The sequence below is a fragment of the Aphelocoma coerulescens genome, assembly GCF_041296385.1.
Source record: "Aphelocoma coerulescens isolate FSJ_1873_10779 chromosome W unlocalized genomic scaffold, UR_Acoe_1.0 ChrW_unloc_scaf_3, whole genome shotgun sequence".
NCBI classification, from domain to species: Eukaryota; Metazoa; Chordata; class Aves; order Passeriformes; family Corvidae; genus Aphelocoma; species Aphelocoma coerulescens.
The window spans coordinates 432,151-448,181 of NW_027184082.1; the positions used below are offsets into that span (position 1 = coordinate 432,151).

General features: G+C 45.4%; 1 protein-coding gene and 1 long non-coding RNA gene across 2 annotated transcripts in view; one reads left to right on the plus strand and one right to left on the minus strand.

The window, feature by feature from the left end:
* LOC138102849 (secretory carrier-associated membrane protein 1-like) overlaps positions 1 to 16,031 on the minus strand; it is a 228,557-nt gene that overhangs the window by 79,594 nt on the left and 132,932 nt on the right. The window lies entirely within an intron of this gene.
* On the plus strand, positions 2,780 to 5,911 carry LOC138102851 (uncharacterized). Its single transcript, XR_011147585.1, has 3 exons — positions 2,780 to 3,277; positions 5,171 to 5,418; positions 5,724 to 5,911. It is a non-coding gene; the product is annotated as an uncharacterized lncRNA (long non-coding RNA).

The window sequence follows — 16,031 nt, forward strand, 5'->3', positions numbered from 1 at the left end:
TGCTTAAGTTCCACTATATGCTAGCTGGAAACCTATACACTGTTAGAATTGATGTCCATGATACACATGCCTAGGTAAGAGCCTGTTGTCATGGTTTAAGCCCAGCTGGCAACTAAGTATCACACAACCACTCACTCAACCTCACCGCCCCCCAACACCCCTCTGGGTGGGGAGGAGAATCAGACAAAAACCTAAACCTCATGCGTAGAGATAAGAACAGTTTAATAATTGAAATAAAATATAATAATAATAATAATGATAATACTGAATCGGGGGAGGAGGGGGAAGCAGAGGTTAAATGATTTGCTAAGAAGCCGTTTGTTAAAAACAATGAATACAGCTTGCTCAACATTTATTGTGCCTACGAAAGCAGAATGAGAAGATATAAGACTATTGATAAAGGGAAAGAATCTTGACCAAAGATCCTGTTTTCAAACCTAAAACTAGCTTAAACCAGCCTTGAAGTTCGGACTTGGGCCAGGGACATAAAGAGCATGCGCAGGGAAGCAAGGTGAGAAGTTCAGAATGAGGAAGACTCTACTTCATCTGAGGAAGACTCTTACTTCATCCCGGAGACCCCTGCCCATGACCACCAGACAACACTGCGCAAGCACAACGCAGATGTAAACGACTTTTGAGCTCATTATAATACAAGGTGAGGCTAGGCGGGGCTAGGTAATGAATATGTATAGGCGTATTAGGAAACTTAATGAATATGGAGCTTGAAACCCGATATATACCAAGCTGAATGCAGCTGTGGGCACGCATGACTTTGGAGGAATTATCCCCCATGCGTCCCAGCGCTGGAATAAATATACCTACTCTACTACTTATTTCAGTAGTGGAATCTTTTCCTTGTATCATTTTGGCGAGCTGGCAGAAGGAACTCTATCTGGCTGCAGGATCGGCTGAGAAGCAGACATCCTAGGTGCGCCCCGGGGCTTTCCTGGAGGAACTCTGCCTCTCAGCTCGCTCACTGCGGGGGCAGACAGCAACCTGCTAAAGACTGCGGATAAACGGTATGTTTTGCATTTAGGGTGCCTGTAAGTTGTACTCATGGCCAGGGCTGCTGGTAAGCTGCGCAGAGACGTCTGGCGCACAGCATAGTCCCTTGTGTGGGTAAAGGTGGAGCTTGCAAGCAACCGGCTACGGAAGCCGGGAAGGGCAGCTGGCTACGGAAGACGACAAGGGGGAGTCGCCAACTGATAGAGTGGCTGCTAGCGATCCTGAGAGCGGATTGGGTGATTTGGGGGGGGGGGGATTTCTGCCAGAACTTGTTGATGATTGTATTGGGGAAAATAAATAAGCGGGACCCTGAAGTTATTAAAAGTGAGTGTTATGAATATTTTGTCTACTAGTAGCTGGTTTGAGTGTTGTGTTGCTTATATGTCTGTGTGGATATTGGTTGTTGTTGGACTGCTTTTATGTGTATGTGGCTGTATGTGGCTGTATATTAGCTCGCCTATTTGTTTGTAGATCGGAGATGTGTATGTTGCCGTGTGTTGTTTGAGTATGTTGTATTGAAGCATTTGTTTGGAGCGGTGCCTGATTATTGATTTTTGTGCTAATAGAATTAGAATTGTAGCTAGGCAAGAGGTTAGAAGAACCCATCCCCCTCAGTAGTTTGGTCTTGATTCTTGGGATCCCCAATGCCTTTCTAATATAGCTCCATCTGATTTCCCTTTTGAAATCCTGTGTTTAGTGTGTGAAAACAGTTGTGAAGCTTGTATTTGTGTGCATGTATTAATTGTGAGAGAAAATGGTATTGTACTTCTACTACAAGGAGTGGGTGGTGTCCAAGCTGCCAGAGGAGAGAACTTGGTATCAGACTAGAAAGAGCAGAAATAAAGAACTTGCCAAAAAATGAAGGTGTAGATAATGTTAGAGTGAGGAGAGAGTGGCAGAGAATAGTAAGAAATTTGAGAGGAACTAGTTTGAAAAGTATGGCAAGTGTATGTTAGAAGGTATGAGGAAAAGGCAAAAGCAGAAGTTATAAGAATTGTAGACATTGTGGTTAATAGACTTGAGTGTTTAGTTCCCTTTTCTGCTTGGTTTTTTGTGTGGAGCTGTAAGGTTCCTGTTATGTGGTGCTTGTGCAGAGCTGAAAGGCTCCTGTTTGGAGGGGACCCATGCCCCTGTGCCTTTTGTGTTTTGTTGTGAAAAGCCAAAATTGACAGGTTTCAGTCCTGAGGCCAATCCGGAGCTCCTATCTTGTGGGGAACCCCCCCCCCCCCAGTCTATGGTTTATTGTGGAGAACTAGAATTGGCAGATTCTAATCCTGAAGCCAATTCTGCAGCTACAGCCTTGTGGAGATGGTGTTGCGCCTATGCAGGCCTAGGTATTTGTCATGCAGCCTCATCTGTGGGGGCTATAGAGAAACGTTAGGGGAAAATGCCTGTCCTGAGTGGCCAGTGAAGAGAAAAAAAAAAGAAAAAGCAATTCAAATGCCTGATTCACAGACTGCAACTTGTGCAAAACTTTTAAAATCAGTGTCACTTCCTCCACTGAAGAATCAATTAGAAGAAACCCTGTTGGTGGCTGCCCGAAGGGACGCCCGGCCCCAGGACTTGCCCAGGCATGTCCGGACTTGTCTCTGCCATGTGCTCTGAATCCCCTTTGTTCCAAGCACGGGTAGAATTTGAAAGTAGCACGGACTCCCCTGAAACAGAGTCCGATTGGCTGGTTACCATGGGTCCACCCCTTGCTCTCCCTGTTCTCCTCCCCCAAATAAAGGCAGCCGATTGCAGCTGGCCTGCCCCGTTTCTCCTGTCTCTCCCTTCTGTGAACAGATTCTCTCGTCCCTCCCGGGATGGGAGGAATAAAGAAAACAAGAATACAGGCATGGAGTCAGGTCTATATTTCTACCTCTTTGCTTCTGCTTATGACGATAGCCTGACAGCTATCACTTGTCGTGTTTCGGAGCTGCTGAACTGCTGGATCACCTGTGCCGTCTCTCCAGGCAGCTCGAGGCATTCCAGGGCATAGAACGGTGAGTCTGCCGACTGAGCAAGCAGTGAATTCTTGTCAATTGGTGCCCCACATGCTATCTCGGAACCACAGTTCTAGAGAGACTTTTAGGGTGTCCCGGCAAGCCACGTGTCTGCCGGAGTGAACCCTGTGCATGCAGTGCTGCCGCTTTTTGTGCGGTAGCGAGCTCAGAGCACCAGCCCAAGGCCCCTCACGCCACGTGGCATGGGAACGGCTGAACAGCAAAGGACCCACTTCACTGATTTTTTTTCACCAGACCGGCTTTCCTGTGGTAAATCCAAAGCTTTGGTGAGTATTTCCCTGCTGGCTTGGGGGCTCGTGTCTTGTAGATGATTTCGGTGCAATTTTTTTTCTTTTTCTTTTTTTCCGTTTTTTTTCATGACTTGGGGGTGAGGGAGTGGTGTTGTTTTTATAATGGGATCTGAAGTCTCTGCACACCACAGAGAAATATATTACCAAGTTCAGAGTTACCTGTCTTGTACTGGGCATAAATATCCTAAAAGTTTAGTTCAATCTTTTGTGCACTGGCTTTTTCAGTACTTTCCTCAGCTAACCTCTGAAGACATAAGGTCTTCTGAGTTCTGGGATGGCGTCAGGAGAAAGCTTTCCTCTCTCAGGTGCTCAGGAGACGAAACAGTTTCAAAATTTTTTCCTCTTCTGCTATTAACTTACACTTTGCCAAATAAGAACGCAATACAGGAGAAGCCACTGCAAAAATCCCCAGTTGACTCCCTTATACTTTCTCCTAACCCCTGTGTCCCTGATCCCGCTTCCCCTATGCTGGAAAACATGGCTGGAGCAGCCTGCTCTTTAGCACAGGAGAGCTAGCAACCTCCTGGCCCACCCGTGTCTCCTCAGTACCCTGCCTTGGACGGGAATCCAGAGCCTGTCCTGGGAACTTTCCAACCACTTTTCTCCACTCCCTTGTCCCCAGTTTCTAGTCCACATGTTGTAAGCATGCGAAAAAAACCCTTTTGCCCCGATCTCTTCGTTCCCAGGAACAGCAATAGCCATGTGCTTGTAGCACGGGAAAAAAACCACCCCCCCAATCCCTTTTCCCCAAGTCTGTTTCCAACAATGGTGGAGGCCATGTGGCCTCATCTCCTAACTACACCTCCCACAATCCCTTTCACCTCCATCTCACAAATCCCTTCATGTCTCCATCCCCTCCCACGCCTGCGTTGAAACCTACCCCCACCCTCTACCCCGCCCCCACTGCGTCGTGTTTCACCCCTCCCTGTGTTCCCACCCAGGAGGCACGCATTGCTCCCGCCCCCGAGGGTAGCACCGCCCCCTCCGCCCACAACCCTGCCCCCAACCCCTCCCCTCCTCCTGCTGCCTCCACCCCTCCACTCCCCGCCCCTGCTTCCCACTGCCCAGCCTCATGGTCCCATGGTCATGTGACTACCCCTTTACATCCAGAAACCCATGGCTACAAGGAAGTGCCTTCAGCTGCTACTACTCTCTCTCGTAGTAGCACAGGAGCTAACACTAGCTGGACTCCTTTCCCATATTCCAATATCAAAGATTTGTGCAATGCAATTAAGGAGTTCGGGATGCATAGTTGTAGGAACCCAGAGTACCAAGAATATTTCTCTGACTGTTTTTAAGGGTTCTTACCCCCCTGAACAACACTGTTTTAACCTCAAACCTTGGAAAAAATTACCAACAGTCAGACAACAACTAGAAAATACAGTGGTGTGAATTAGGTTATAGACTACTATGTAAGATTGTCACAGGGTGAAAAATTTAGAGGTTTTGGGCTTCTCTTTGTAGTAAATAGATAAAAGTAAAATATATCAAAATGGAGGATTGTTGGTGTTCTCTAAACCTTCTTCTTCTTCTACTACTCCATCTTCTGCAGTAAAAGTAGTTTGGAATGATTGGATAGAGAATTCCGCAGTTCCTGCCCGTGTTACTGAATAATTGGTAGGAAAGTGAAAATAATAAACGTTTTTAGTAACTATTGGTCAAAATATCTTTAAAAGGCTGTGTAAATCTTGATAATTAGTCTCACTCCTGCTTTTCTGTGCTCTATGCTGTACCTGGGTCACGCTAGTGGCTCTGTTCCTCTGATAAGGCTTAATAAACAACTATCTGGAAGCATTGAAACTCAAGGAAGTGTCTCGGTTTATCTCTCAAACTCCTTGCAAGGACTTTCAGCAAATTCTCTCCCATCAGGAGAGACTCGATTTACGGCACGGTAAAGTGTCAATTGGTGCTCCGTGTTTGGCCTCATTGGAACAAAACAACCCAAAACCTTTTGGACAGCAGCGCGCAACCAGAAACAGACGAAAAGAACACCCCGAGGTTGGCTTTGAAATTCCAGGATCCCCTAACTTCGGTCGACAGGGGGGAGGAGGAGCCGTGAACTGCTGGACGGAACTCAGACTGGAATTTCATGAGCCGATAACATCTACAAAAGCAAGGTAAGCTGTCCAAAACTAGACCAAGAAACAAATTATGGGAACAGTTCCATCCCACGCAGAGGCAAATGTGGTACGTAGTTTTGAAAACTTAGTTCGAAATCATCCCTTACCAGCATCTAAAAAAGAAATACGTTGCTTGCTGTCCTGGATAAAAAGAGAATTTCCTGATGCAGTGATCGGAGATTTATATTTACCATCTTTTTGGGAGAATATCAACACTATTCTATACCATTACGCTAGTCTAAGAGATGAAACGGCTCAGAAATTAATATCACCAGCTAGAGTAATTTATGAAACGCTTTTAGAGGTGGCACCTTCTGCTTCTGATGAAGAGGAGATGTTTAAAACTCCCGCGGAGACTGCGCTGACACCCGTGAAAGCAGCAGGAGATTTTAAAACCCCGCTCGAACCCTCCCCACCCTCAGAGATGGGCGGAAAATGCGATGTTCGTGTGAAAGTCCCCCAGGCTTTCAGCAAAAGCAGTTATGAGTCCCTGTAGGCACCGCAGGTGGCGGGGGGGGGGGGGGGGGGGGGGGGGGGAGCGCGGCCATTCCAGAGGCGGAACGGGAATTTTTGCTGCAGCCGAAATTAAAACTTTTGATCGGTCCGACGGAGGAGTATGATACGGCAATTTTAGAGTTCCCTTCACGCGCGCATGCCCGGGGGGTAGACGGGGGGTCCCTGACCACCTCCCTAAAAATGGAGCCTGCCTCACAGGGAGTGGTTTCCATCTCGCCCGAGCCACCCGTTACGGCGCAAAGCAGGGACAGGTCTGTACCTCCCGGGTCTGGGGTCCTCCCATCAGATGAACCATGCGCGCGGCCAGGGGCAGTCCTGGAGCTTCCATCTAGCCCTCCCGCTACCCCCACGTGGCCCGGATTCGCAGCCGCTTCCGCGTTTGAAGGGCCCGCTGCAGCGGCGCCTGCTGCTGACGTCATCACTCCGGCCGCTGCCAACCCAGCTTTACTTCTGCGTTCGGGAGACCTCGCTTCCATGCCTGCGTGGCATAAGCCACCCATCCTCAGACACTGCGGTTACCCCGGCAACGCCGCTCGCGACTCAAGCTGCTCCTGGCCCCACCCCCAGCCCTTCCCGGGGCGTCATCCACGCCCCAGGCTCCAGCCAAGACATGCCCCCACTGCCCGGCACCAGCGCTTCTCGGACCAGCCTGGCGCCGCCCCCGGTCCCGGCTCCTCGCTCCGCACGGCTGCCAGGCACGGACGCCTCAGCTGCTACACCGGCACAGCCGGTATGCACAGCGCCTCCAGCCAGCTCTGCAATTCCATAGGCTACAGCAGCTCCATTGTACAAGCTTTCAGCAGCTACACCTCATACCAGCTCTGTGTAAACACAGCCCCTGTCTGCACCGCAGCCACGGCCGAGGGCCCACAGCAGAAGCATGTCAGCAACTACCGTGTCACCATCGCATGTACCCCCTATCATCCCTGTGACAACACCACTCAGAGAATTATCACAACAATCACACGATGTTGAACCACATCTCCCATACGATTTCGACGAAACAAAAATGATTTTATCTCCAGAAGACAGAGAGGACTTTCTCAGCTGTATACTGTCACCTGGTCCATCACAACAGGGCCAAGCAAGTGTTATTCATATTAAAAGTGAAGTCTCGGAGTGAGACATTCCACTTCATGCACATTCTTCTCGAACTTCTCAGGGACATTCAGCCGATTTTATGGGACTTTATCATTCTCAAGTGCCTATTCAGGACCTCAGTGGAGAGGATATGGTGACCATCACAGCTTCAGAAGGCATTCCTCTATCTTCTCGAGCTTCATCTCATTTTTTTACAATGACCAATACAACTCCAACTTCTCGTATGCCTTCTTCAAAGCTTCGAATTCCACAACAACAGGCATCTGATCCCTCATTTTTCCACGGTCGCTTTCGCCTTTCAGATGACTTTGTTCATCATCTTGCCTTCCGACTGAGAGAATGTGCAGAAGATGATCTACCTCAAGAGGTTGCTGCACTGGGTCCCCAGCCCTCACCCATCCTGCATGGTAGCACTACCCTATCCAGATCCACTGTACCCTCTCCTTCAGTATCCAGATCAAAGCCACCTGCGATGGCAGGTTCAGCCACTCCTCGTTTATTACCTTACAGTTCACAGCCACGAATACTGTCCTCTATTCCTCATCCAGGAGGGGGAGAAGAAGATGGAATGCATGGATTCTTCAGTGAAGAAGAACCTGCATCCTTGCAGTCCAATCAAGCAGCAAGTTCACGAAATGCTGGTATGGACATGGTTTCACCTGACAAATATGTTTCAAGAGATAGGTTTGCTACAACAGACTGGTCAAGTATTAGGACAAAAAGGACTTAAAGACAGAGATTTTACTATGGCCGAAACAGATAGTATTGTAATGCCGGTTACGTACACCAGACACAATCAAAATCCTCCTGTATGGCAACCTATGGATCATCAAATCAAAGATTTAATGGATGCAGTGAAGAATCATGGACTGGGAAGTCCATACTTCAAACAACTTTTGAGAGGCACATTTAACAATTATGATTTGGTACCTTTTGACTGTAGAAGTATTGCCTCAACAATACTTACAGATGCACAACTCCTGCTATGGGATGCAAGATGGAGAAAAGCACTTCGTGAGCTGAGAGAAAAATATGCAAGAGGACCACATGCAGCTCTCAGATTAGAGCAATTGGCTGGTGATGAACCTCACACTAGACCTGAAGATCAGGCAGTGGTTTTGCCTCGAAATGTGCTTATAGATATCAGAGAAGCAGCACAAACAGCAATCTTACAAATTCCACCTACTGGAACCCCAGAAGGCATTTACACAGAAGTAAAGCAAGGTCTTGCTGAAAGTTTTACCTCATTTGTCGATCGTCTAAAGCAAGCCTTGGACAGACAAGTCAGCGATGAAGCCGCAAAACCATATCTGCTACAAAGTCTTGCTTTTGCGAACGCTAATGCAGAGTGCAAACGTATAATCAGTGCTATACCTGGTCAGGCAACCATAACTGAAATGATAGAAGCATGCAGTAAGGTGGGCACACCTCAGCATGTTGCAGCAGTCCGAGCAAATGCTTTTGGACAAGAACTTGGAAAACTTCTTAAAGAGCAAATAGCAGCTATGACACAAGTGATGGCGATGGCTCAATCCGTAATTCCACAAGGAACACAGTTATCGGAGAAGGTCACTCAAACTCCGTCAGCCGGACCATCTGTAGATTTCCCAGTGACCCAGAACTGCTACCACCAGGGGCGCAATGCGAATTGTCAGGTTCCAAATTAGTATGTTTTGTGGATGAAAATCATGCAGTGATACCCACAGGGATCACTGGAACATCTTGGAAAAGACTTTTTAATAGTAGGCAAGGAAAGATGTAGCATCATAGGGCTCATTGTTTTTCCATCAATTGTTTCAGCAGATCAAAATGAAGAGCTAACAGTTTTGGCTCAGCTTTTATGTCCTCCACTGGTTACTCCAGAAAATACTCCAATAGCCAAAGCTATTGCTTTACCATCTCATGCAACAGAACAGATCATGCCAGTGACTGATCAACAAGCTTCAGTTGACATTGAGGACCTGGACATTCATGCCAGTTGGATGAAGCAGATAGGCCGTGATCGACCTGTGCTTGTTTGCAGCTTAACATGTGGAGACAAGACAATTTCAATCAAGGGAATGTTGGACACTGGTGCAGATGTTAGAGTCATCTCTTATCTCTTTTGGCCTAAAGAATGGCGCTTCAGAGCACCTCTGAACTCACTTTCAGGTATTGGAGGAAATACCCTAGGCCTGCAGAGTGAGCATGCAATTGTTGTTTCAGGACCCGGAGGAAAAACAGCAATCATTTGTCCTTTCATTGTGCAGAAGCCCATCACAGTATGGGGAAGAGACATCTTATCACAATGGGGAACAAAGATAGAAGTGGATTTTTAATAGGGGTCGCTGCAGCACTCACCACCTTGAAATTAACCTGGAAAACAGATGAACCGGTGTTGGGAAATAGAATTATTGGGATCAATAAAAGAACTGTGCAAGCAATAGGCCTGGAACTTTTAGGCTTGTGTGTGAGAAAAAGTTCCATGGGAAAGTCCCTGTGTGAAAGATAACAAGCAGGCCTGAGAAAACAGAGAGGGAGTGAAAAACTTGCAGCTGTACTATCCGGGAGTGAACGAGGGAGATGGGCACATAATTCTTTTGATCATAACAAGACTGTGGAAACTTGCCAATGTAAGTCCAATTATGTAGAAATAGAAATGTGTCTTGATAAGCTTTAAGCCACTTAGGAGCTAACAAGCTGGTAGACTATATAAGTGCCTTTGGACTGCTAATAAACGGAGTTCGCTTATCAACCATATTGGTTTTGGACTGTGTTTCTCTCTCCCCCCGCTGGGATCCGGGCTCCTCGTCCCACGGAGCTTCTAACAAACCGGTATGGGTGGACCAGTGGCCCCTGGAAGAGAAGAAATTGAGTGCTCTCAAGAGTCTTGTTAAAGAACAATTGCAAAAAGGCCACATAAAACCAACTAATAGTCCCTGGAATTCTCCAGTATTCGTGATTCGCAAGAAAACCTCCGGTTCATGGAGATTGCTCCATGACCTCAGAAAGATTAATGAGGTCATTGAAGAAATGGGACCACTTCAACTTGGACTTCCATCTCTCTCGATGATTCCAAGAGGTTGGCCACTTGTAATCATTGATCTCAAAGATTGTTTCTTCAACATCTGTGCTAGTTTGAAAACAAACCAGTGGGAGACACCAAGTCAGAATAACAATTTAATGGGGAAAATTAAAGAAAAGGGAAAAAAAGACAGACTAAAAGAAAACACTGGTTCAAACTGACAGAGTCAAGATACAACCTGAGTCCCTGTTAGGCAGGGTGGTGGTAGCAGTCTGGTAGAATAGTGGTTGCAGTCCTCTGAAGCGGTGATCCTGTAGAAAAAAAAAAGGTCTGCTCTTCCTCAGAAGGTCCAGCGGTGGCTGTGTAGCTCCTGTCCTCTGGAAATCCAGTGGAGAAGGGTTGTCTCTGGTGTTCAGAGTCTCAGATTATATCCACGATGGGATGCTTGGTTCCTCCCTCTGGGTGGAGCATCTCACAATGTGGTAATGAGTCATGAGGCCAAGTGTTGATTAGGCTCATTAACAGAAGATAGTCCAGAGGGAGTTATCTCTGAGTCATGTGGCAGGACAATGAAGGGCCATTAACAGAAAGATAGTCTGGGGGGAGGAGGCAAGGAAACACTGCCCCACCTGATTTCAACGGCTCATGAGGATGGTAATAGAATATACTGCAACCCAGGACAACATCCTACTTCATCCAGAGGATGCTCCTCGATTTGCATTTTCTGTCCCAAGCATCAACAGACAAGAACCTCTGCAAAGATATCATTGGGTTGTTCTTCTACAAGGTCTCAAAAATTCTCCAACCATTTGTCAATGGTTTGTGGCACGAGCCTTATATCCAGCGAGAAAGAAACATCCACAAGCAATGATCGTTCATTATATGAATGATCTGCTCATTGCAGCGTCCACACAACAAGAGCTACAAGAAGCTCGTGACAGTGTGATTACAGAAGTCCAAAATGCTGGATTGGAAATATCTACTTCAAAAATTCAAGAAAATTCCCCATGGAGATATTTAGGATGGAGAGTTACAGAGCAAACAATAAGACCACAGAAGATACAAGTCAGAACTCAAGTTAAAAATCTGCGAGATCTACAACAGCTTTTGGGAGAGATCAACTGGATCAGCCCAATTTTGGGAATCACAAATTATGAACTTGCACCACTTTTTAATCTCTTGAGGGGAGACTGTAATATCAGTTCACCTAGAACCCTCTCACCGGAAGCTCAAGAAGCTCTTGGAAAGATTACTGAAGCTCTTCAACAGAGACAAGCACATCGCTTTATACTGAGCCAACCATTTTTCCTTGCAGTGTTAGGAGAGAATATGCAACTATATGGTCTCATATTTCAATGGGACTCGTCACAGCGAGATCCTGTATTGATATTAGAGTGGATTTTTCTGCCTTACAGATCCCCTAAAACGATTTTCACTTTAGAAATAGCAGCTCAAATTATAATCAGAGCTAGAGCAAGGTTGCTAACAATGGCAGGCAAGGATTTCACGACAATCTATCTGCCTTTGAAAAAGAAATATTTTGATTGGGCAAAGAAAAAATCAGATGATTTACAGGTTGCATTGTTAGATTACTCACGCGTTTGCTCAATTCATTTTCCAAGCCACAAACTGCTACAAGCAAAAATAAGCTTCAGAGAAAAACCTATGATAAGTGAAGTGCCATTAGACGCAATAACGTTATTTACTGATCATTCAGGGAAAACACACAGATCAGTGATAACATGGCAGAACGCAACTACAAAAGAATGGGAATCAGATATTCAGATAGTACAAGACTCACCTCAGATAGTGGAATTAGCAGCAGTTGTTTGTGCATTTCATTTGTTTCAAGAACCATTCAATTTAATTACAGATTCAGCTTATGTAGCAAATATAATTAAAAGAATAGAAGGATCATTTTTGAAAGAAGTTGATAAAAAGAATCTTTGTTCTTATCTTTTGTGTTTGAAAAAATTATTAGAACAGAGAGAACACAAATATTTTCTCTCTCACATCAGAGCACACTCTTCTCTCCCGGGATTTTTGGTAGAAGGAAATGCGCAAGCGGACAAATTGACCATGGTCATTTCAAACACTTTGCCAAACATTTTTGAACAAGCAAAACTGAGTGTAGTGGTTTGGTCCAAAATACTCATTACTGTTTATCTTCTGTGAGATAAGAATTAGGAGAAATGCAAAGCAGGCACCAAACTTGAAAGAATATAAAGAAGTTTATTAACAGACCTAAAAGAAGAAAAGGAAAAAAAAAAATATACCACCTTCAGAACTCTCCTCCTCCCCCCACCTTCCTCCCTTCTCCAAGTGACAATGTAAAAAGACAACCCTTAAGATGTTCAGTCTGTTTACCACTTCCATAATAACCTTGTTCAGTCCATTTAGAAAGAGAAGTATCTTCTTGCCCATGCTATGAAAACATTATCACAACGAGACAGCCACCCACTTCCAAATATTGTTCAGTCCATTTAGGAAGAGGTCTCTCTGCTCGCGATGTGAGTTCCTTCCCCTGACTTGCAGCTTTTCCCTCAACTGCTTTCGAGGGTCCACTCTTGAAGTTTTTTGGGGTACAATTTTTAAGGTTGAGCCGTTCAGAAAAAAACAGAGGCCCTTCTCCTTCCCTGGGAGCAAAGGGTCTTCCTCATCTTCATCATTAGGACTATCTCTGGGAGCATCTCTAGGAACTGAGGTTTTCTCCTTTCCCATTTGGAGCAAAAGTCCTCATCTGGTCCATCTCTAGGAACTGAGGTTTTCTCCTTTCCCGTTTGGAGCAAAAGTCCTCATCTGGTCCATCTGGTTCATCTCTCTCTCTGTCCAAACTTCTCATGAAATTACAGCTGCGGCAGCATCTGCCTATTGCTTACGAGTTGAACACTCCACCCCCCATATCTTCATGAAATTACAACGGGATACTCTGATATATCATAGCTTCACAACAGAATTTCAGCTTTAAGCATTTCCTCTCTCTCTTCCTTTAGGTTTTCAGCTCTTCACAGCACTAAAACGGTTAATCTCACCTCGGCCTTGCAGCTGTGTGGCTTATCGCTGTTGGTCACCTGACCTCTGCCGGACAGAGGTGCCGCTTTGCTGAAATCCTGGCCACAGTGGAGGGGGGGGGAGGGGTTGCGAGCCACTCCGGCTGCCCACAGCCCTGCTGGGGGGGTCATCCTGGAGCCATGGCCCAGCCCGGCCTGGCCCAAGCAGGGCCTGGGCCGGGCCCGCTGGCCCCGCACTGGGCCTGCAGCCACCTGTCCCAGCACCGGAAACGAGAGAGTGCTTGGGGGGGTGTTTGTCTATTCTTAAGTGTTTATCACAGAGGCGGTCACAACTTTAAGTGGCTTGAAGAATTGTCCATATTCAAACTGGCCACGTGATTGGTTCTATCAGGTCCCAGAGGAAGCTGTAAGCACCCCTTAGCAAGGACATCCCTTCCGGGACTATGCTTGCTAACCTATGACACTGAGTCATGCATTTTTTCATCAGAACACACAAGCACTGATGCGGACATTTCGCATTTCTAAAGATCAAGCGAAGGCCGTCATAAGTGCCTGTCCGGACTGTCAGCTTGTGCAACTGCCTGTATCCACAGGAGCAGTCAATCCAAGAGGATTGCAGAGCCTGCAATTATGGCAGACAGATGTTACAAAATACCCATCTTTTGGGAGATTTAAAAATATTCATGTATCTGTGGACACCTTCTCAGGTGCAGTCTTTGCTTCCCTACATGTAGGCGAAACAGCGAAACATGCATGTCGACATTTTTTGCAAGCATTTGCAGCATTGGGTGATCCTCAGGAAATTAAAACAGACAATGGTCCAGCTTACAGAGGACGAACCCTTGACACATTTTTGAAAAATTGGGGCGTTCGTCATATATTTGGCATTCCTAATTCTTCTACAGGCCAAGCCATCATTGAGAGAACACACCATACCTTAAAATCCTTTTTAGATAAACAGAAAAGAGGGCAAGCAGAGGCTACGCCTCAGATGAGATTGAACAAAGCTTTGTATGTTTTAAACTTCTTGAATAGCTCCTTTTCAGAACCTACTCCACCAATTATTAGGCATTTTTCAAATAGTACTCAGGCAAAATTGAGAGAAAATCCTTTAGTCTTGATCAAAGATTTAGAGACGGGAAAGATCGAGGGTGCATTTCAACTAATAACTTGGGGCAAAGGGTATGCTTGTGTCTCAACACGTGCAGGACCAAAGTGGATTCCAGCAAAAAATGTGAAACCTTATCAAGTCCAGAAACAAGCAGGAATCGACTCCGGGAACAAGGAGGCGAGCACGCAGACGTGAAATCAGTGTCAACACTACTGTCGATGCCACAGACATCAGTTGTCTTTTTGTGCAAGAACTGTGGACTGAGTCTTATGCAAAAAGTGGGAAAGTTAATGGTGTAAATTTTGTATGTAAGTGTGGTAGAAGTTGTGTTACAGATCAGAGATTCCTATGTGGGATAAAGCTGTTGAGAATGAAGCTCAATCAGGTATTACACTTGTGCCTTATCATCTCACTGATTGCCTTAAGCAATGCAGCTTTCCCAGTAAAACAACCAAAAGAGAATGTCTGGGAGACTTTGGCCAATGCATCAGGCTTAGATACTATCTAACTCATTCAAGGCCAAAGAAGCCATTTTCACCGTTTAGTCGGCTTACCAGCAGAAAAATGGCCACCTTCCAAACATGCTAATCTAAAACTTTCATGATTTGGTTCAAATCCAGTGGAAAGTTGGGATGTTTGGACCAAATCCCTTCCAGAGGCTCCTTATGAACCTCAGGAATTGGAAATTCTTGGTTCAATAAAAATGGAGTTTTGTGTAGTATTCAGTTCTGCAGGGTTGAAACAAAATAAAGACAAGATAACAGATGTCACTCCAAATTACAAAATATATAGAAATGCAACATCTTGGTGCAATTCAACAGTAAAGATGAGCATATCGTTCAACCAGGATCCATCACAATTGCCACGAGGGATGTTTCTCATTTGTGGAGACAGAATTTGGCCTGCAATTCCCTCAAATGTCAAGGGCGGTCCATGCAGCTTTGGAAAGCTTTCTTTGCTAACGCCTAATGCAAAAATGATAAAAGAACATAAGAAAAGGGAGAAAAGATTTGTTGAGCAATATAAATCTGATTCTAATGACAAATTTGTAGCTTGGAATTTTGGACAAAGGTTTTCTGCAGCTCTCCTTTTACCTGGTGCTGCTGCAGGAGCAGCCTTAAGACAATTGGATCAATTGGGCTGTTGGCTAAGTAAGAACTCTCATGCTGTCTCTCTCGTGCTGAGCGATATGTTAACTGATGTTCAGAGTGTGAGACAAGTGACTCCGCAAAACAGAGAGGCAATTGATTATCTTCTATTAGTGCATGGACATGGATGTGAAGAATTTGAAGGTATGTGCTGTATGAATTTGTCAGATCATTCGAAATCCATCCATGAAAGTTTACGGCAGTTAGAGGATGGAATAGCTAAACTTGGAGAAGAAAGCGGATCTTTGTTGAACGATTTGTTCAATTGGTTTGACCTTACACCCTTATGGAGAAAAATTTTGAAGATAGGTTTGTATGTTTTAACTATTGTTGTAATTCTTTTAGTATTTGTACCTTGTATACTCCACTGTGCTAGACAAGCCACGGACAAAGCTGCCAAGGAAGTGTTTTTGGTTCAAACAGGAGGGGGAGATGTAGGAACCCAGAGTGCCAAGAATATTTCTTTGCCTGTTTTTAAGGGTTTTTACCCCCCTGAACAACACTGTTTTAACCTCAAACCTTGGAAAAAATTACCAACAGTCAGACAACAACTAGAAAATACAGTGGTGTGAATTAGGTTATAGACTACTATGTAAGATTGTCACAGGGTGAAAAATTTAGAGGTTTTAGGCTTCTCTTTGTAGTAAATAGATAAGAGTAAAAAATATCAAAATGGAGGATTGTTGGTGTTCTCTAAACCTTTTTCTCCTTCTTCTACT